The sequence below is a fragment of the Protopterus annectens genome, chromosome 3.part0 (genome assembly GCF_019279795.1).
Source record: "Protopterus annectens isolate FY-2018-M chromosome 3.part0, PAN1.0, whole genome shotgun sequence".
Taxonomy (NCBI): Eukaryota; Metazoa; Chordata; order Ceratodontiformes; family Protopteridae; genus Protopterus; species Protopterus annectens.
This window is the reverse complement of record NC_056731.1, coordinates 953,020,776-953,044,323: the sequence shown is the minus strand read 5'-3', so window position 1 is coordinate 953,044,323 and position 23,548 is coordinate 953,020,776.

Here is a 23,548-nt window from a genome sequence, read left to right as displayed (position 1 = left end):
CTGTTACTTGTGTTCAGCTGTACCCGGGATATGACACAGTTAATGTGTCACCAGAGTGCCACACCCCTTCTAGGAAAGGACAGCAAAACAACATCCTGCTGACACATAGACACCTAGAATACAAACAGAATGCATTATGGAGACCACAATAAGTCAGTGTTAATAACAGCTATAATGCATCATGGCTGGACAGCTACACACCCTGACATGTAAGCATTAAACATTCCAGCTAACAACATGTTAAACAGCATTACATTGCTAAACCTTAGTGCATTCACCCTGTGCATCAGAACCATATTAGCATGTCCCTGCATTGATGGTATGGATGACAGGGATGTGGCACAGATATCATCATATGCACAGGGTGTGGTGTGGGTTTGCCAGAGTCCTAGGCTGAGCCATTTGTTTGACATCATGTGTGTGAGTTATGGGGTTCTTTATTAAATGGCCTGTGCAGACATGGTGTGTGTAGGTATGGAGGTGCCCTAGCTATGTTGGTGATATGGATGTGTGCATATATGCACACAGTTCTGCCATGTGGCTGCCCTATACAGGTGTATGTTGGACAGCTGCAGACCATACATGGCAGGGTGTACAGTTCACTGTGTCTGACCATGGACATGGGAACTGTGCCTGTCAGGGTTGCATGGGTGCTACCAGGCAGAAGCCCAGATATGGTACTCTCCCTTGACGATGACAATTGTCCGCTGGATCCGTGTCCCTGCTGGGACTGGCCAGGACCATGTGCACTTGGCCTGCTGCATTGTGGTGTGGACAGCACCCCCTGCAGTGCTGGTGCTGGTACTGCCACAATGGGAGTGGCTGTGAGATGTTGCACATCCACGTAGACCTCCATCTGTTGGTGTTGCTGACCTACGTCCACATGGCCAACAGCCTAGCCCCACCACATGCTCTACCACAAACAGCACATGGTTGAGGATTCCCACCATCTCACCCAACCATCATTCCATGACCTCTGCAAAATAATGGTGAACACCTGCAAGATCATGGATGTAGTCATGTACAGCAGAAAGAGTAGCCTTCTGCAGCTTCAGACTATCTCTGATGTAACGTTCCATATGTGCCTCTGCCTCCACGATGGCCTGAAACATGCATCTGGTGACACCTGCTGTGGCACTTCTGCCAGGGGCATAATGGCCAGCAGCCCTCCTAGGAGCACCCCTTACATGTGCCTGTGTGGGACCTCGCCAGTCATCCAGCTGTGGCTGCTTTGTACAGACACACTTGCCATAGTCACCACATTTTCCTGTCCCATGCCACTACCCAACTGTCCCTCATCTATGGCCACTGGTGATGGGGTATCTATGGGCATTGTGACTGTGTGCATGGATGGGGTGGATAAAAGTGGGATGTCAACCAATGGCACAGATTCAGCCCCTGCCAACCCTGCCTGTACCTCCCTATGCCTATCATCATTGTCAGAGTCTGTATGGACACTAACATCAGTTTGCCTGCAGGAAGGATCCTGACTCACCTCGCCATCTATGAGGGCAGACAGGAAATGTAAATTAAGACCTGTGCATTATGGTTTACTTCTACACATGCACACACACACACACACACACACACACACACACACACACACACACACACACACACACACACACACACACACACACACACACACACACACTTACAGGTGAGGTGGCACAAAGATATTACACAGACCTTTCATTACTCAACAGTCAACATGCATGACATATGGCACTCAACAGCATGCACTGCAGCCTTACACAATCCTTTTTACCAACATTATACATCTCTGTGATGCATGAGTTGTGTTAGTAGGTGATGCCCCTTCCCCTGGAACACACTGCACCCATGTACACAGTATTGCTATGCACCTGTACAGCACACTGGCATGTACTGTGCACCATACCTCACAAATGTACACACCATTGCTGAATGTGCATTTGTGTGGCAGTTATGTTTGCTCTGTTGCTCACAGCCTCTATGTGTTTGTTTGACACATACCTGGGATGATATGAGGACTGATGTCAATAATTAATGCCTGACCTTTGATTTGCAGATCTTATCATCAACAATGCATGTATGTGCAACAACATCCGGTTACACTGAGAACCTTCAAAGCTTAATGTGGATATGAGGAGTGTACACACCCTTGTTGACATGCCAGCCTCTTCTATGATATGCAATGGGCCCACAATACTGTATTTGTTAACATTACACACACCTGATATGTGACATATGACCTGTGCAATCCAATGCAGTATCAAACAAATGTGTTAGTCATGCAGATGCTGAATGAGATACATACAATATGTGGGTTGCATAAGTGTGGACACCCTTAACACAATGGTTTGTTGAAGCACCTGTTAACTGAACTACAGCAGTCACTATTCCTGGAAGGGGTATACTAGCATGGCTCATCTCCACTTGCCATTAGTTGGTCACTCTGCCCTACAAATGTCCTCCAACTCTGCCAGATTGCAAGGTTACCTCATGTGCACAGCCCTTGGAGGTCACACAGTGGCTTCACTATTGCTGTAGAGTCTGGATTATGTCTAGCACAATTCATAACCTTGACTGTGTTCAGACACAGCCATTCTTAGTGACCTTTGGATGTATGCTTCAGTTCACTGTTGTGTTTCAAGCTGACACCCCTCCCCATCCTCAGCCTTATTGCAGATGCTTGACAACTATGGGCCACACGTGTGTTATTTTGCAGTGTTCCAAATTCCAAACACCATGTCTACCAGCCTAGTTCCAGCTGATGAACCACAAACCTAAGGGTGTACACTGGCACCAGCAAGGTAGAAATTGGGGATGGTGGCCCTGAGGTGGAGTGAGGTGTTGCTTGTGCACCAAGGCTCAAACCTACAGACAGTATTCATAAAGATACATGTATCTTTATGAATACTGTCTGTAAGTTTGAGCCTTGGTCTCATGACACCATTACACATTGCAACACATACCTTTGGGAGACTTGATGTTATGCGTATGCTACCTGTACAGAGCCCTGAATGATGTTTCATGTGGGACAACTCTTCCATCTGATTACCCTAACCCATATGCCACAGTTATGCAGAATCCAGGCAATTGCCGACACAGGTACTGCACAGGCAGTACTTGCTAGATATTGCTGCAAGTCCCTCAGTGTTGCTGCATGTTTCTGGGCAGCCTCCATGACCAGCTTGCAACATGTTTTGTCATCTGTTGTGGATGGGCACATGTTTATATTCTACATCAGTGTTGTCCCATACTTCATACACACATACATGACTGTCTGCACTGTTTGCCATGGTATATGCAATGGTGAGGAAAGGCCACTTTTCCCAGTCCTGAGTGTTACCTTCCAGATATGGGATCCATTTTATGGTTTGTAAGATGTGTGCAAGCCATGGCTGCCTCTGTTGCAGGTGAGTGGGCAAATGTCATGGACATACTTCTTGTACAGCAGACCATTACTTGGTGTGACATTGAGGCCCTGTACTTGATGGCAGGTGTGTACTCAAGAAGAGTGCATGCTGTCAGTATATCACAAGATGCTTCCATAATATGTTATTTGGAGTGTGTGCACACATATGCTTCCAGTGTTTGGTAAGGTTTGTAGTCCCCATATTTGTTGTCCTAACATAGGATTCCATATTACACATTCATTGCTCATGTTAGGATCACATTACAGATTGTAAAAGGTGTAGAATGTGGTATTGTGGTTTGCCGTTGTTTATATCAGGAACAGTTGCCATTTTAATAGTGGTGTATACACTGTTGTAGCACTGTATAAAGGTAATGTTTCAGATATGTCCCTACTGTAGGCCATTTGTCTTGGCATTATGTTCATCTCTGTCCACACATTTTGCACTGACAGGTTGTTAGGTATACTGCAGGGATCTTACATACCCTTCAGATACGCCACCATGGTGACCACTGTGATGCGGTGCAGTTAACACCAACCAAAAGTGAACATGTACAGCATGCATTATGGGTAGGTGTGTTAAATGTTTACATGGCAAATAGCATGGCCATAACATGGCTGGTGTATTGGCAAACCTAAACAAAACAACTCCATATTCACCAGCTAAAGTCTGCTGCCCCAGTTGTATACCAGAGGGACCTAAATAGTTGTCTGAGAGAAGTAATGTCAGTAGCCACACCTGTGGCATTGGTACAGGGTGGAAGCAGCATTTCATCAACAGTACAAACCCACAATACTAGAGATTATGCACATCTGTTCATTACTACACTACAGCAACAGACTATCTTATCTGACATATGCATGTAGATACTTTACAGATAAAAATGGATAAGCAACAGTGGTCTAGTAATGTGCGCTGGGGCCTTACATGCAGACTCCTCTTCCATTGTGTGGGTGACACCCATCTCCACAATGCTGTCTTCAGCCTGCTGGCTTGTCTGGTGGGTGGGTGTCCCAAGGCTGGCAAGGAGCTCCTCAGCACATGTCAATGGGGGCTGGATGGCATGACCCTCACCTGTGGCTAGCTGATCCCTCCTAACTGCAGCAGCATATTGACTGGCATGGCGGATTAGATCAGTGCAGCAATGCCGCACCTGCTCATAATTTCAGTTGTGCAGTGTTAAATAAATTGTTAAAATCAGACTGTAAAAATCATTAGGCTTTTTAAAATGACAGTCAGTAACACAGGATGCTCAAGTTCTAACAAATATGCATTCTACTAATGATCATTAGGAGGCAAAAAACCATACATAAACATGTACAGAGTTTTGACTAACTTTATTTGGGAAATACCCTTCATTATATACTATTTACAATCAGCTTTTGCCCACCTCACTGACGTGGTCAGTGACAGGGCCTTTACATCACCACAGTACATAAGAAAACGCTGATGTAATGCTTTTTCAAAAAGTTTTTCCCATGAGAATATTGCAGCCTTGCAAGGCACCTGGTCAGTCACAATGTCTTTCCGAGGATGTAACCAATTTAAGGCTCTTAGATTAGTTCGAATACAATGGATGAATGTCTTCTTAATACATTTCTTTGTCTCTCTGTCCACCAGCTGGACATTATCTCCGGTAGTGCTCACAAGGCCATTCTCCTCGGTGGAAGCAGGAAAAGATACACATACAGACAGATTCATTACTTTCTAACTTTGCAGATAATATTTACTGAAAGACATGAGCCAGCCAAGCCAGCTACTGTCAGGGTCAAAGTTTTAATTTCACTACAGCTAAGCTTCAAGCAATAATATGCAAGTTCATTTCTACTGCCATTCTAGTAAAATAGAATTAAATGCATTACATATTATACTGTTTTCAACCTTTGCACTTCATATATGTTTGAGTACATTTATATATGCCTAAGCACACATTTTTCTAACAGCTTATATATGTCTGAATACATATTTTTCTAACAGCTTATATATGTCTAAGCACATATTTTTCTAACAGTTTATATGTGTCTAAGTACATATTTTTCTAACATTCTCCCTCCTGTTAATGCATTTCATTCTATTAGAAACATAAACAATATTATTTCATTTCTTAGCCTTTTCCTTTCTAAGGACTTTTAGCTAAGCAAGTCATTGGTTTTATATTTCAGAAAAAGCATCATCTGAAATTAATTTTTCAATTTCAACACTTTGGTAAAAGTTTCAGTAACAGATATATCAACACATTTTTGATTAATCTTTTCATGCAGGGAATTCCACAGTAAACACATGCTCCTATTAGGAGTATACCCACACAAATAGCAATTAAAATGTTCAATAGGATTTAACCCCCCAAACAGATTCTGGAAAAGTCCGTCAGTGGGTTTGGGCCTGGTTTAGTCATTGCTGATACTTGCTGAATTACCTCTAGGTGATTATTTGTCTCGTGACGATCCTCAGGGATAAAAGCACAGCATTCTTCTTCGTGTACCACCTCTTGCCTAGGGTGAAGTAAGGAGCCATTCGATTTTGTAGCACAACAGTTCTCATTGCATTCAGTTTATCAGTCACCAATTCTAGGGTGGAAAAAGTTGCATTACTCATGGCTTCTTGACAGCTTTCTCAGCTCCCAGATCGATTTGACTGCTCCATAGGCTGGTGGTATTCCTGCCCTGGATATAACACTGTTGCCCAAGTCCATATGAGTCAATTTACTTTTGTCTTTCACTGAATTATGGTCTTTTCAACCAGCTTCGATTTTACCAACTGGATTCACAGGTTTCTTAACTGGACCTTCAGATTTTTGAGCTGTTTCCCTTACATTTCGTATCTTACCCAAAGGTAACTCTGCAGTATGTCTTATTGCTGGAACCAGATAACCCAAAAAACAACTGCCGGACCAATTCTCAGGTAACCATTCATATGCCTTTTTCCCACAAATAAAATCATTACTTTGGTACTAATACGTGTTATCCCTGCATGAAACATTTCCTATCTTTAATAGACAATTGTTTAGTTAAGACTGGATTGTCACGTACTGCATTTAATGTAGTTTTCATTGAACTCAGATATGAATCATGGTTAGTATCACAAACAGTACTCCCACTTCTGACTTTAATGTAACATTTATAAGACATTGTTATATTACCATTACTCCAGCCCACCTGGAGGGTATCACTTTTGTAGAACATACAACTCCTTTTTGTGTGACAGGTAAAAATAAAGCTATTTTGTCCTGTGATCTCACAGTTCCTATATTAAAAAAAAAACTTTCCCAAGTCTCATTTTATCCCCAGAGGGACAGTGGACATTAACAGTCTTTTATATGTTGTTGGTATAGCTGTACAAACCCAGCAATTTGAAATGTTCATAGTCTCTGTATACACACGCTTCATGGTCAGGTATGTGTTAAAGTTTGGATGCCAGTCTATAAACAGTTCATCACGCCTTCTCACTTTCACTCGTGTGGTTGAGTGCAGGGAAAAACCACAATAAGAGAAAAATTGTCACACTTATAGTCAACAAATGCACAGCCAACAAAATAATTATGCAATAGTTCTGGGGTTGCTCTGCTTTTCTATTTGCTTTACTTGGCCATTTTGCCCTTTGTGTATTAAATTGAACGTTCTTTTGTTCTTGTTCTGTCTTTCATCTGAAAAGAGTTAAACTGCAAAACAGATTTATTCATTAACAGTTTTTTATATAATTAGCTAATGAACTGTCAGCCTCCAGCTCTGCAGGCATGAGAGCTTTCCACTGAGGCACATAATATGCCCTTCCAAATACTACTTCAAAGGGGATCAAACCCTTTACATTTGTTACTGTTTTCATGCTCAGCAATGCTAGAGGTAAACAGCAAATCCAATTCTTCTGAGTCTCACTCATCAACTTCCTTTCTTCACATTTATTCAACTCTATGAAGTCCATACAAATAGTATGGAACGGATACGGTGTAGGGAAACTCCCTTGCTTGTTTTAAATGCTCCTTGTGCATGGTGCTTGTTACAAGTATGACAAGCTGCACAAAATTTTATTGTATAATTTATGTATCCATATATTTGGAATATTCTATTTACTAACTGTACCATCCCCTGTTGAGACATGGCTCTGCCCATGGCTCAACAAAGCTGCATATCTAAATAAATTAGACGGCAATATTGTTTTTTTCCCTTTGGAAATGTACAGTCCATTTTCAAAAATTGCACCTTGTTTTACCCATTTTGTTTTTCTGCTTTTGTAGTAAGCATCTGCATTGTTTTTAACATGTCTAAATCTAAAAATCTCAGAGGGTTGTAATTCCTCATTTAAAAATAAAGTTTCTGAGTCTGAGGCTGCTTGCTTTGCAGCTGCATTAGTTCGCATTACCTTTTGAAATCTTATCCTGTTGTTTTGTATGAGCTACACATTTACAAATAGCTGCTTTGGTAGGCAGCTGAATAGATTCTAATAGCTCCAAAATAAATTGCGCATGATTAATAGGTTTTTCACTGGATGTAATCATCCCTCTATTTTTTTTATTGTTGTGCAAACACATGCACTGTAGAAAAAGCATACTGATTATCAGTATATATGTTCACTTTCTTGCCTTTTACTAAAATACATGCTCCTGTCAAAGCTACCAGTTCTGCTGCTTGAGCATACAAGTTGTGTGGCACAGTTTGTGCTTTTAAAATTTCAGTGTCTGTAACTACTGCATACCCCACCAGATTTTTCCCTGTAGGACCCCTTCTGCATGAGCCATCCACGTAATATGTCACCTCAGCATCATCCAAGGGCATATCTGTAAGATCTTGTCTAGGTAAAGCTAACTGTTCATATGAGGTTGACTCAGCAGTATGGTCATACATGAAAGATGTCTAGCAGGAGAAAGGTATGCAACTTTTAGATGTAGCAGAATTATTGCAACTGCATGAGGCATTCTCAATGTGAGAGGGTGGAATAACACTACTGAGGCTGAAGCCTGCACTGCCATTGCTGCTGCAACTACTGCTTGTACACAGTGAGGCAAAGATTGCACCACTGGGTCTAACTGTGATGAATAGTAAGCTATGGGGCATTGCTTATCCCCATGTTGTTGCTTTAATACTGATGTCATGTACCCTTGCTTACAATCTACGGTCTGAAAAAAACATTTGTGATAACTTGGAAGTCTTAAAACTAATGAAGAAGCTATTAACTGCTTCAACCTGCAGAAAGCCATTTCTGCTTTTGTTCTCCATTGTAAAATAATTTGGTACCCAGCTCCAACAAAAATTAGTTGTACCTAAGAAAGACATTATTTCTTTCTTAGTTGTTGGTTTGGGTGCTTGCAAAATTGCTGTTTTTTTTTTTCTTTTCTCTTTCCCTTTATCTAGTATTCTACCTTTATTGGATATCACATATCCCAGGTATCTAACCTGTGTTTTTTTTTAAAGTTGTAACTTACTTTTGTTTACTTTGTCCTTGTATTACTAAAAATTTTAATAATGCTACTGTATTCACCCTGCACTGCTGCTGGGTGCTGCTAGCAAGATGTCATTTACATAAAGTAAAATTTGACTACCTTCCGGTGGGGTAAACCTTGCCAGGTTGCTAGCCATTTTTTGTGCAAATATTATTGGGCTCTCACAATATCCCTGTGGTAGTCGAGTATATGTATACCTTTTACCCTGAAATGTAAATGCAAACCAATATTGACTATCAGGATGTATAGGTATTGAAAAGAAAGCATTGCTTATATCTACCACAGTAAAATACTTCTGTTGTGGCTTTAAATCATTTAACAAGGTATGTGGGTCTGGCACCGTAGGTGCTCTAGGTATTACTGCATTATTTACAGCTTATAAATCTTGTACCATCTGCCATTTCCCGTTCGCTTTTTTTAACAGGAAATAGGGGTGAATCAGGAGATTCTACCAGTACTCCTTTTTTTGAGTAATGCTGCTATTATAGGCTTAATTCCTACTTCTGCATCCTTTCTCAAAAGGTATTGTCTTTTTCTGTGGTCTAAAAGCTGACTTTGGGGTAATTGTAACTGCTCCTGCTGTTTGAATAAGCCCTACATCTAACTTGTCTGTTGACCACAGAGTCGTTGGAATTTTACACAAGGCCTCTTCTTTTCCTTTTAATGTAATGCTAATCAGCTGTCCTCACTAGATTGCAAGTGTACAGCTGTATGTGTCTAGTCAACCAATTCAGTTTTTGTTTTGTATCCCTTTGTCCTGACATTTTTAAATCAGTCTGTTTTCCCATTTTGTTACCTTTTTTCTAAGTCTGCCCATTTAACACTTTTTGTTTTTGTCAAGCTGACATGTGGCAGTCTATTGGACTTATACAATCTCATGAATTCCTGAGGTAATGAACAGCTTACTACACTGTTTTCAGTATCCCAACATAAAGTTCGTAATATTAATCTGTCAGCAGGATTTTTTTTTCCCTTTGAACAATTCTTGCTTATATTTCTTATCAGGTCCTGGTGCTACAGTAGTATAGAGTACAATGTAACAAGTGCTGCTGATCAGTGTCAAGGAGGGTACCTTACTGATGGCTACCATCAGTTCTTTGGTTACTGCCCTGGATCAGTCATAACTAGGTCCTGGCTGTACCAATAATAGGCTCTACCCTCTGATCACACCACAAAAAGCATCCATTTGTCTTTGTGCTTTCATACCCTGCATGGTAGGAACTACTGCTATGCCAAATATCTGCACAGGTCTCTTCCCAGTAAGTTTACTGGATATTTTTGCAGAAACTACAATTTTACTTTTCTGAGTCATACCTGAAACAGGGTCAGTTATTGCTATATTATGGGAGAGTGGTTCCCTGTATAGCTGTCCATTTGCTGCTTTTACTAATATATAATCAGGTGATTCAGAATGTTTTGGTATCTCTGAGGTGTATCAAAGTCCGTGACGCCCTGAGTCACACAGGAATTTGACACTTTTCCCTCCACCAGAAGTGTCACTTCTGGCTTTGTATCTGCTAGGTAGAGCTCCACCAACAATGCTAAATCTAAAATTTTATTTCCATTTTTATCCTCTACATCTGTTTGTACTTCCTTTATTCCCTCTACTACATTTACATTTTCTTTTGTTTATTAACCTTTCCTGATGATTTTTTGGTTATTATCACTATCATATAGTCAGTCCTCATCTCCTTTATCTTCTGTCATTGCTTTCTTATTTTGTTTACAGTCCCTAGCTAGATGCCCTTTTATCTGACTGTAATACAAATATTTTAGTCTGCCTTCAGCAGTGAAGACTTGTGCCTCTTTTTTTTTACTATTAAAGTGTCTTTCAGCACGCCTAGCATACTCAAGTAGCTTGCAGCCTGCTTGTTCAGTGATCTATCATATGCTTTGTAATAAAGCTACTGATAGAGGCAATGCAACCTTTTTAAAAATGCATTTTTTTAATTGTTGTTTAAAGCATTCTAATAATCTAGCATAATATCCATCTATTGTCTCATTTTCCTGTTGTATGCATTAATTAATGCAAGTCCAGTCTGCTCTAAGTTTCCATTTTTCAGAGATTCTGTCTGTCAGACCTTTCACTCTGTTGTCTAAAAATGTTTCTAGAATTTTCTAAGCTTCTGTTTTTATTAATTTGCTTCCTCAATCCACCTGTGTGCTTGAGGTATGCCTAGTTGGTGCTGTTTTTTTTTTTTTGCCTGACGTCCTGCATCAGATTTAAGCTTGTTTAAGGAGTTTAACTAGTGAAAGTTTATCTAGTTTACTATCAAATTCATAGTTGTTAACACATTTTGCAAAATATCTCACATTATCTGCTTGCTGCAATTGCATATGCTTCACATTATCCGTTAGGGGCGGATCTCGTGATCTCTCAGTGCACTGATCTCCCATGTCTTAAAAAAGACTGTTACGTAACCCTTCTCTTGTACCATGTGGTATCTTATTTCCCATATCCACAGTAGTGTCTAGAATGACTGTTTACTTTGCTTTGTTATTCCCTGATCTATGACTCCAAGATACAATACTGACTCTCTCTCTCCCTGCTATCACAAACCTTAGCAATAGCACAGTGTAACCTGGTCCCTGATCTAAAACAAAGACAAAGAGGGAAATTCTTCTTACCTGAGCCTCCCACTTTATGACTGTCTTTTTTCTTGGGGCCCAGTCTTCCGCTTTTCAGCCACAGATCAGAAAGTGGACAGCCTCTTTACACACAACAATTCAGTCGGAGGTCTTTTTCACTTTAAGAAGAACCATTTTGTTTTGGCAGCTTCTCCCATGCAGATTTATTATCACCCATGCACTCTGACCTGCAGCTTACCAAAGGAATTCCGTCCCAAGGACCAAAATGTTAAATAAATTGTTAAAATCAGACTGTAAAAATCATTAGGCTTTTAAAATGACAGTCAGTAACACAGGATGCTCAAGTTCTAACAAATATGCATTCTACTAATGATCATTAGGAGGCAAAACCATACATAAACATGTACAGAGTTTTGACTAACTTTATTTGCGAAATACCCTTCATTATATACTATTTACAATCAGCTTTTGTCCACCTCACTGACGTGGTCAGTGACAGGGCCTTTACATCACCACAGTACATAAGAAAACGCTGATGTAATGCTTTTTCAAAAAGTTTTTTCCCATGAGAATATTGCAGCCTTGCAAGGCACCTGGTCAGTCACAATGTCTTTCCAAGCATGTAACCAATTTAAGGCTCTTAGATTAGTTTGAATACAATGGATGAATGTCTTCTTAATACATTTCTTGTCTCTCTGTCCACCAGCTGGACATTATCTCCGTAGTGCTCACAAGGCCATTCTCCCTCGGTGGAAGCAGGAAAAGATACACATACAGACAGATTCATTACTTAACTTTGCAGATAATATTTACTGAAAGACATGAGCCAGCCAAGCCAGCTACTGTCAGGGTCAAAGTTTTAATCACACTACAGCTAAGCTTCAAGCAATAATATGCAAGTTCATTTCTACTGCCATTCTAGTAAAATAGAATTAAATGCATTACATATTATACTGTTTTCAACCTTTGCACTTCATATATGTTTGAGTACATTTATATATGCCTAAGCACACATTTTCTAACAGCTTATATATGTCTGAATACATATTTTTCTAACAGCTTATATATGTCTAAGCACATATTTTTCTAACAGTTTATATGTGTCTAAGTACATATTTTTCTAACATGCAGGCTTTACCCTGTGGATGAGCTCGTTGCACAGGGTGGTCCTCTCCTGCAGATCCTGGGCCTTATGGCTGAATAGTATGCCATGATTCTGGATGAGGAAGTGGATGATTGTGTCATTCTTAAGGTTCATTAACGCTGGTAAATGTTCCTGGGGCATTGTACCTGGAAGACATAAACATGAAAAAAGTCACAGGACCTCATACGGTTGTCCACATGCACATCAACAGTGGATATTACTTGAAAATAATCCAGACTATACCATAAGACTGTAAGCTATAATGGCTTTGACATCTTGCATTACACTCTTGACCCTGACCTGTCCAGTTCCCCCATTGTTGGACACAATGTCATAATCCACTATTCTCCATTCATTTCTGTGTAGAGGGATGACAGTGGCCATCTTCCATGTGGATGGTGTGTGGATGGTGGCAACTCTGAGTTTGACTGTAGTGTGTGATGGAGCTGTGAGCACATGCCTGAGTTCATGTAAGAGGCAGACTGTGATGTTCTCATACCCCATGGAGACTTGCCGTTGTTGCCATCAGTCTGTATTATGTACATGCTCACCATTGATGTGGGCAGAAGTGTGGGTGATGTGCATATCCCCCTGTACAAATGTTGTGGACAGGGTGCCACTGTTCCCACCTATCCTGTCTGATGCAGGTTGTCTGTATACATGGCATGTGTGTATGAGGTGAGCTTTACCCCCAGTACAGGTTGACTTGTACTGCCTCTGAGACAAATGCTAATCAGCTGTCCTCACTAGATTGCAAGTGTACAGCTGTATGTGTCTGTGTCAACCAATTCAGTTTTTGTTTTTGTATCCCTTGTCCTGACATTTTTAAATCAGTCTGTTTTCCCATTTTGTTACCTTTTTTTTCTAAGTCTGCCCATTTAACACTTTTGTTTTTTGTCAAGCTGACATGTGGCAGTCTATTGGACTTATACAATATCATGAATTCCTGAGGTAATGAACAGCTTACTACATTGTTTCCCTCAGTATCCCAACATAAAGTTCGTAATATTAATCTGTCAGCAGGAATTTTTTTTTTTTAACAATTCTTGCTTATATTCCTTATCAGGTCCTGGTGTGCTACAGTAGTATAGAGTACAATGTAACAAGTGCTGCTGATCAGTGTCAAGGGAGGGTACCTTACTGATGGCTACGTTCATCAGTTCTTTGGTTACTGCCCCTGGATCAGTCATAACTAGGTCCTGGCTGTACCAATAATAGGCTCTACCCTCTGATCACACCACAAAAGCATCCATTTGTCTTTGTGCTTTCATACCCTGCATGGTAGGAACTACTGCTATGCCAAATATCTGCACAAGGTCTCTTCCCAGTAAGTTTACTGGATATTTTTGCAGAAACTACAATTTTACTTTTCTGAGTCATACCTGAAACAGGGTCAGTTATTGCTATATTATGGGAGAGTGGTTCCCTGTATAGCTGTCCATTTGCTGCTTTTACTAATATATAATCAGGTGATTCAGAATGTTTTGGTAACTTGGAGGGGTGTATCAAAGTCCGTGACGCTCCTGAGTCACACAGGAATTTGACACCCCTTCCCTCCACCAGAAGTGTCACTTCTGGCTTTGTATCTGCTAGGTAGAGCTCCACGCTCAACAATGCTAAATCTAAAATTTTATTTCCATTTTTATCCTCTACATCTGTTTGTACTTCCTTTATTCCCTCTACTACATTTACATTTTCTTTTTGTTTATTAACCTTTCCTGATGATTTTTGGTTATTATCACTATCATATAGTCAGTCCTCATCTCCTTTATCTTCTGTCATTGCTTTCTTATTTTGTTTACAGTCCCTAGCTAGATGCCCTTTTTATCTGACTGTAATACAAATACTTTAGCTCCGTCTTCAGCAGTGAAGACTTGTGCCTCTTTTTTTTTTTACTATTAAAGTGTCTTTCAGTACGTCTAGCATACTCAAGTAAGGCTTGCAGCCTGCTTGTTCAGTGATCTATCATATGCTTTGTAATAAAGCTACTGATAGAGGCAATGCAACCTTTTTAAAAATGCATTTTTTTAATTGTTGTTTAAAGCATTCTAATAATCTAGCATAATATCCATCTATTGTCTCATTTTCCTGTTGTATGCATTAATTAATGCAAGTCCAGTCTGCTCTAAGTTTCCATTTTTCAGAGATTCTGTCTGTCAGACCTTTCACTCTGTTGTCTAAAAATGTTTCAGAATTTTCTAAGCTTCTGTTTTTTTACAATTTGCTTCCTCAATCCACCTGTGTGCTTGAGGTATGCCTAGTTGGTGCTGTTTTTTTTTTTTGCCTGACGTCCTGCATCAGATTTAAGCTTGTTTAAGGAGTTTAACTAGTGAAAGTTTATCTAGTTTACTATCAAATTCATAGTTGTTAACACATTTTGCAAAATATCTCACATTATCTGCTTGCTGCAATTGCATATGCTTCACATTATCCGTTAGCGGATCTCGTGATCTCTCAGTGCACTGATCTCCCATGTCTTAAAAAGACTGTTACGTAACCCTTCTCTTGTACCACGTGGTATCTTATTTCCCCATATCCACAGTAGTGTCTAGAATGACTGTTTACTTTGCTTTGTTATTCCCTGATCTATGACTCAAGATACAATACTTCGACTCTCTCTCTCCCTGCTATCACAAACCTTAGCAATAGCACAGTGTAACCTGGTCCCTGATCTAAAACAAAGACAAAGAGGGAAATTCTTCTTACCTGAGCCTCCCACTTTATGACTGTCTTTTTTTCTTGGGGCCCAGTCTTCCGCTTTTCAGCCACAGATCAGAAAGTGGACAGCCTCTTTACACACAACAATTCAGTCGGAGGTCTTTTCACTTTAAGAAGAACCATTTTGTTTTGGCAGCTTCTCCTGCAGATTTATTATCACCCATGCACTCTGACCTGCAGCTTACCAAAGGAATTCCGTCCAAGGACCAAAATGTTAAATAAATTGTTAAAATCAGACTGTAAAAATCATTAGGCTTTTTAAAATGACAGTCAGTAACACAGGATGCTCAAGTTCTAACAAATATGCATTCTACTAATGATCATTAGGAGGCAAAAAACCATACATAAACATGTACAGAGTTTTGACTAACTTTATTTGGGAAATACCCTTCATTATATACTATTTACAATCAGCTTTTGCCCACCTCACTGACGTGGTCAGTGACAGGGCCTTTACATCACCACAGTACATAAGAAAACGCTGATGTAATGCTTTTTCAAAAAGTTTTTTCCCATGAGAATATTGCAGCCTTGCAAGGCACCTGGTCAGTCACAATGTCTTTCCAAGGATGTAACCAATTTAAGGCTCTTAGATTAGTTTGAATACAATGGATGAATGTCTTCTTAATACATTTCTTTGTCTCTCTGTCCACCAGCTGGACATTATCTCCGGTAGTGCTCACAAGGCCATTCTCCTCGGTGGAAGCAGGAAAAGATACACATACAGACAGATTCATTACTTTCTAACTTTGCAGATAATATTTACTGAAAGACATGAGCCAGCCAAGCCAGCTACTGTCAGGGTCAAAGTTTTAATCACACTACAGCTAAGCTTCAAGCAATAATATGCAAGTTCATTTCTACTGCCATTCTAGTAAAATAGAATTAAATGCATTACATATTATACTGTTTTCAACCTTTGCACTTCATATATGTTTGAGTACATTTATATATGCCTAAGCACACATTTTTCTAACAGCTTATATATGTCTGAATACATATTTTTCTAACAGCTTATATATGTCTAAGCACATATTTTTCTAACAGTTTATATGTGTCTAAGTACATATTTTTCTAACATGCAGGCTTTAGCCTGTGGATGAGCTCGTTGCACAGGGTGGTCCTCTCCTGCAGATCCTGGGCCTTATGGCTGAATAGTATGCCATGATTCTGGATGAGGAAGTGGATGATTGTGTCATTCTTAAGGTTCATTAATGCTAGTAAATGTTCCTGGGGCATTGTACCTGGAAGACATAAACATGAAAAAAGTCACAGGACCTCATACAGTTGTCCACATGCACATCAACAGTGGATATTACTTGAAAATAATCCAGACTATACCATAAGACTGCAAGCTATAATGGCTTTGACATCTTGCATTACACTCCTGACCCTGACCTGTCCAGTTCCCTCATTGTTGGACACAATGTCATAATCCACTATTCTCCATTCATTTCTGTGTAGAGGGATGACAGTGGCCATCTTCCATGTGGATGGTGTGTGGATGGTGTGTGGATGGTGGCAACTCTGTGTTTGACTGTAGTGTGTGATGGAGCTGTGAGCACATGCCTGAGTTCATGTAAAAGGCAGACTGTGATGTTCTCATACCCCATGGAGACTTGCCGTTGTTGCCATCAGTCTGTATTATGTACATGCTCACCATTGATGTGGGCAGAAGTGTGGTTGATGTGCATATCCCCCTGTACAAATGTTGTGGACAGGGTGCCACTGTTCCCACCTATCCTGTCTGATGCAGGTTGTCTGTATACATGGCATGTGTGTATGAGGTGAGCTTTACCCCCAGTACAGGTTGACTTGTACTGCCTCTGAGACTGTGTACATATGTGGAGACATGGTTGCAATTGGCCTTGGTGGTTTGGATATGTCTGATTTCTAGTCATAGTCAGCCTTACAGGAAGTCACCTGTGAACCTACATGCTTGCTCAGATAGAGGTGCACTTGCTTCCAGGTTGTGGTCTGCACCTATGTGTCCCTGTACAGCCACTATAGCAACCTATTATGTACTTTGTGTCTTGCTGCTGTCCACCAAGGGGGATTACTCTATCATTGGTGGAGACAGGTTGTACAGGTCAGTTACTGCTTATTCCATATACCTACAGTGGATATAAAGTGTACAGACCCCTGTTACAATGCATGGTAGTTGTGCAATTGGAACATGACCCCCACAAAAGCACAACTCAACACAATCCCCACCTGTGATATGTCCTATGGTCTGCTCAGTTCAATAGGGAACATAACAACCTGTCCTGTGAAAACATATAGGAATTAATGCTCAGTACAGTAAGCCAGTTGAATGTGTGTGCACACCCTTACACTGATATGTTGTGCAAACACCTGCTGAGATGATTACAGCATCCATTTGTCTTGGTTTGTACTCTAACGTCATATCACATCTTCACTTGGCAATGGTTGCTCACCTTCCATGAAACAGCTTTGTTTCTTTTTCAATAGAATTGTACAGGTTATGGGTCATATTTGAGGTGAGAAATGTTTTGACATGACTTTCTGTGGTCTCATTGGCATACAGCACACAGACCTGGCATTCCAACAGGGGTGTGTACACTTTGATATCCAGTGTATATGGGTGTTGATATAGCTGTGAGTGGTAGGCATGGACAGTGGGTCATAACACAGTTGTTCACTTCTCTGATTACTACCTGATAAACATACCTACTGTAGTACCCATATCAGTGTCATGGCAATGCAGCAATCAATAGCAGTACACATTTTATTTTGTTGTATGCAGTGACAGTGATATTACATACATGTGCAACATGCATATCCTGTTTTCTGGACTGCTTGTGACCCATGTTATTACTTCTTTGCCTTTCAGCTGAACATACACATACATACACATGCTCAGGGGATGCCTGGTATATGTTTGTGTTCTATGTCAGTATGGCAGACTGTATTTACAGTCTTGCAGCTCAATCATACATCTCAACTTGTTATACTAGGACTTCTGAACAGTGGTCCACATCACTGGGTGACAAAACAGGGAAATCAGTTTTGATAAAGTATTAATATAGCTGCCATAACACAAGTATATGTGTAATTGACTGCAGATATCTGTCACAACTGTGAACATTGTCCAGCAGAACACTGTACAGTTGAATGTTATTAATTCAATATATTACATGCAGTTTAACACACATATCTGCAACAGTGCTTTACTATGCTCATGCCCTATGTAGGTATCCTAGATTTACAATACAAACATGTATAATGCTCATATTCACAGGTAATATATCGATATGGGTAACATCCCATTATCTGGCCTAGCACCGGCACAGACACGACTGTTTGACAGACACTCTAGTGGTTGCCATATGTGTGCTGTCCTTTCCCAGGGTGTGTCAGGCTCCTCAGCTGTGACCCAACCTATCCACCTCTTAGAGCATCTCATGTGGACAAAGCCTAACATTAGAGTGGGATATATAGGGACAGATCGAATATATGCCTATTACAAACCTATGAAGTTTGCAGCATGATACAGTTCACATTGCCATGACTGTTCTGAAGGTGGTGGGGTCTGAAACTCTTGTGTCTGTCATTACTTCATTACTTCCATCTCCAGCTATTTGCCAGACTAATATGGATGTTTGGAGGAACAGAGCAAACACTATGATGGCTAAATCTTGACATTCTGTGAAGATCTGCACAGTTGACAGGTATGGCCCATTGCAGACAGAGCCAGATGCTATGTCCATAGCATTTGTTCAGCAGGACATCATTACAGCAAGTATTAATAGCACATATACATCTTTCATAATCATCTAACCCATTATTGCAGTTTCACATACCTGGTTTATTTTTAGGTTCCTTCTGTGTACAAGTTGTCTTCTTGTTTCTTATTTTTTTTAGGCTTTGCTTATGTTGTTTCTATTTTTTTCTCTCTCTCTCTCCACTACTGGGATTCAGCTGGTTTGAATAGGTTGAAGCATGGCTTTTGTAGGTGATGCTCATGTTCAGGTGATGGCCTCTGCACCAATTGCTGTTCCCTACTTGCTAATTGCATGCAGGCAGCTGTGTATTTCTTCCAATAGCCAATGTCAAAGCAAGCCACTACTGTAAATAACTACATCATGTGGGCATTGTCCCTTTATCTTGCCTGTATGGAAGACATCCTTCATGTGTGGAGGCAGCAGTGTTACAGACAGCAGGTAGGAATATCTCTTACAACAAGACTTGTAGACACAGGCCAACTACATGTTTGCATAAGGTTCCAGACCTAGGGACAGTGTCTGAGTATTGCTGTAATATGCATTGAATACTGCTAGTTTTATTGGGTTTGTGTGTACATGCTGGTTTTGCATGGAATGCAGTCTGTCTGCATAGCTTTCAACTGTGGGGCTATCAACATTATGGCCAGAGGACTGGCTGTTTTGTTTTGTCTGTTCCCCACACAGGTATTGTCCTTGACAAATCAGTGGCATTCATTCTGTTAAGTGTTATCAGTACATGGCATCATCCACTTGTGTTTCTGACTTCATATTCTTCAGTAAAGGTATATTGCAACAAATCCTCTAATACCAGCAAATTTCAAAGTGTATAACAGCAATATTTCAAATATGGCCCTATGTTTCAGCCTCTGTTCTCCACTTATATACCAGACTTTGTCCAGATGTCATCCAGTAAGAGGTTGATAGGTATGGTCTATCATTATTTAGTGCTGACATTCCTGTTATCATCCCAGTGATGTTGTGGACTCCCACACAAGTTGTGAGGTAGGGTCCATATATCTGAGGGCTACAGCTGGACAACATGTGTGACCATGTACAGTCAAGAGGTCAGTGTATAGAGAACACTGTTAAATGCCCTTGTAAGACATTTTATGGGGGAGGGGTATTAAATGTTTTTAACCTAGGCTGTTACAACATGTGAGGAATATTAGTAATAAGAAACATAAAGGTATATGGCTGTACATTTTCATACGTTTCACTATGGGAACAGTGGTGGGCTAGAACTTACTGTCCTACACACAGTTTTGTTTGTCAGTGTGATAGTACTGTTTTAAGTTAAGCATTGTTATGTAACGGATACAGTTACATTGTGACAATTGATACTTTCCCCCTAAGGGGTTGACTACAGAGTGTAATTGGCTGTTGAACTACATCTGTAATTAAGTGTTGATTGATTCTTGTCTTCAAGACAAGTGTGTTTTTTAGTGTTGTACTACTTGAAGGCTTTAGCCTAGACAGCAAAATATGTTATTTTTTACAGATTACTGTATCATATGTTTTCTTTGAGAGTTGCATTAATCAATTATTATGTATTTCAGACACCTACATGCTATATGAAATGGCATAAACAACTGAAATAGTACACAAATAAACATTTATATGTATGCAAAATCTGTGGTGTCATGTCCTTTGCACTGTGTGTGGGTATATGTTTTCATGCAATAATTCTCATTTGTAGGAAAGAATCAGACTCTGGCCATTTGAAAAGGTGTCAACTGTAGGAATAATGGCTGTTGATATTCTGTGCACCCTCTATATATACTCTCTATATAGCTATAAGTATTTATCTCTCTCTCTCTCTCTATATATATATATATATATATATATGTATATATATATGTGTGTGTGTGTGTGTGTGTGTGTGTGTGTGTGTGGGTATGTATCATTAGAATGTCTAGTGCTTCCACATTATACATTCCCTATGACTGACTGACTGTTCTGCATGATATGTTAGAGAAATCATCCCCACATCTTACAGCTCCGATGGCTTAGTGGTAACATGTGGTTATGGTGTGCTGGGTCCAAGACTTGCAAGGGCTGGTAATTTTGTTGCAAGGCAGAACAGTTCAGCTGTGTACGAAGGGATAAGGGCAATAATTACAAGAGGTCCCTAGTTTGGGCTCATTCACTCCCATTTACACTGCCTTTGGTCAGATGTTTTGCAGTGAGAGGTTCAGAGTGTGGATCCGATGTCCGAATGCACTACATACACATATATATGTATATATATATATATATATATATATAAATATATATATATATATATATATATATATATATATATATATATACACACACACACACACACACACACACACACACACACACACATATATATGTGTGTGTGTGTGTGTGTGTGTGTGTGTGTGTGTGTGTGTATATATATATATATATATATATATATATATATATATATATATATATATATATATATATATATATATATATATATATATATATATATATATATATGTATATATATCTACATATATGAATACATTTTCCCTACTGTTGAATGACTGTGCTGAATGATATGTTTGAGAAAACATCAAGCATATCTGCATCTCAGATGGCTTAGTGGTAAATTGCTGTGGCTATGTTGTGTGGGTCCTGAATTCAACACTTGGAAGTGCTAATTATTTTGTTGCTGGCCAGACCAAGGGCTGTGGATACAGAGTGATTAATGCACTTTTAAGCAGTTGTAAGTGGGTTTCCATGATGGTAAGCAATGCTTATTTCTGGTTAAATATGCTTACAGACTGTTAGCCTTAAAAGTGCTTATTCTGTGTAGGCATTTGTCAGCTCCACGCAAACAGCCTTAATCCCGCTTACTACTGCTTAAAAGAACTTGCTCCCGCTTTCCCCTGCGCTTATTTCTTTAAAGAAAAAAAAAATACTGGGTGATAGGAAAGTGGTGAAAAAGGGAGCATGCAGAGGTAAAGACAATAAGGAAAGTAGCTAGGAATGTGCAAGGCGGGTATAGGGAAGGTCCATAGCTGTCCATTTCTTCTACAGGAACAGCTGTGCATATATACTGAATGTGGAGGTAGATTTCGACACTCAAACTCTTGAGAGAGGGGTGAGGACAACAATAAGCCAATTAGACCAGATTACATGTGTCCAGTGGACACGTGTGCGAAATGGACAGCTATGTATGGGGCGAAATTTCTTTTGGGTGAACAGATTGCCCTTTTTTTCAAGGTGAGAGTGGGATATTGAGAAAGGATAGTAGGTATATTTGGGGAGGTAGGTTGTGTAGGAAGACAGACAAGACAAACAAGACAGCATACAGTGGCAGTAGATGTCACATGTGGGGGTAAACACCTTGGACGGGGAGGGGTGTTTGGAGATCGGAAGCCCATGAGCCCCAACTGGAAAGAGTGGGACCGAGGCCCCCACCCATGGGCAGTCACCACTGCACCTTTACGCCCATGAAGAGGGCTGTACTGGGGGCTGAGCAGGATGGGCAGGCTGACACTCTAATTGCGCCATGCGGCCCTCAAGCTGGCGTAGCAGATCTCCAAACTAATTTCGGAACTCACTACGCACCAAACCACAGACCTGGCTTTGGATGACAGTATCCTTCTGCACACCCACTCCCGGGGGGGGTGAGTCCCATCACCTGAGGCAGTTCCACCCAAAGGTGGTGCAGGACCAGCAGATGAGGACGTCCCAGGGTGGGTCCCAGACATGCTGGGGCTTGGTACTATGGCCAGATGAGGTGGGAGAGGTGGGTCCACTGGGATCAGCCTTTCCAAATGTGCTATGGTGTAACAGTTTTAGAACATATGTGGGTTAGTAATAGTCAACACAATCCAGGATTAGTTATAACAGTATGCATAGATATTCCCATTAACTCAAAACAACAGATTTGGAACAGTTGCATAACAAACAGAACACACAGTGGTCATTACAACTGCATGCGGGTTACATTGATAGCAACAGACCACCAATGATAGTATTTCAACATGGAACATTAACAGAAACACATTTCAAGATTTGTTGAACAATAGGACATATGTCCCAACAGTAAGTTTGGTGTAAAACATACCCATTGATTTGTCTGTTTAGATTATTGTTGCAGATATGGTGGTGGGGGGGAGATGTCAATTAACAACTTGTATATCCTTGCAATGCTCACAACTTTAATGATCATTGCTCTAATCATTACTCTACAGGTATTATTACAATACCTTATGGCTTTGGTTTGGGCAGTGATATGTTTGTACACAGTGTATACTTCAACTGTCTTATAGCTACATTGTACTTCTCTTACCTGGTAGTCCTGTGGGGGGGAAAGTTTCTTAACATTACCTGACTGCTTCTACACATATTCCCAGATTCCTAGTTAAAGTTAATTTAAGCATACAGCTTACTACCACTCCTGGGATTCGAACCATGGCTGTGTCTGCTAAAAATAAAACAATTTTTGTTTCATCAGAGTGAGCTATTTAGAAACTGCTATCATTTTCTTCAGTGTTTTCTAAGTCTCTCTTGG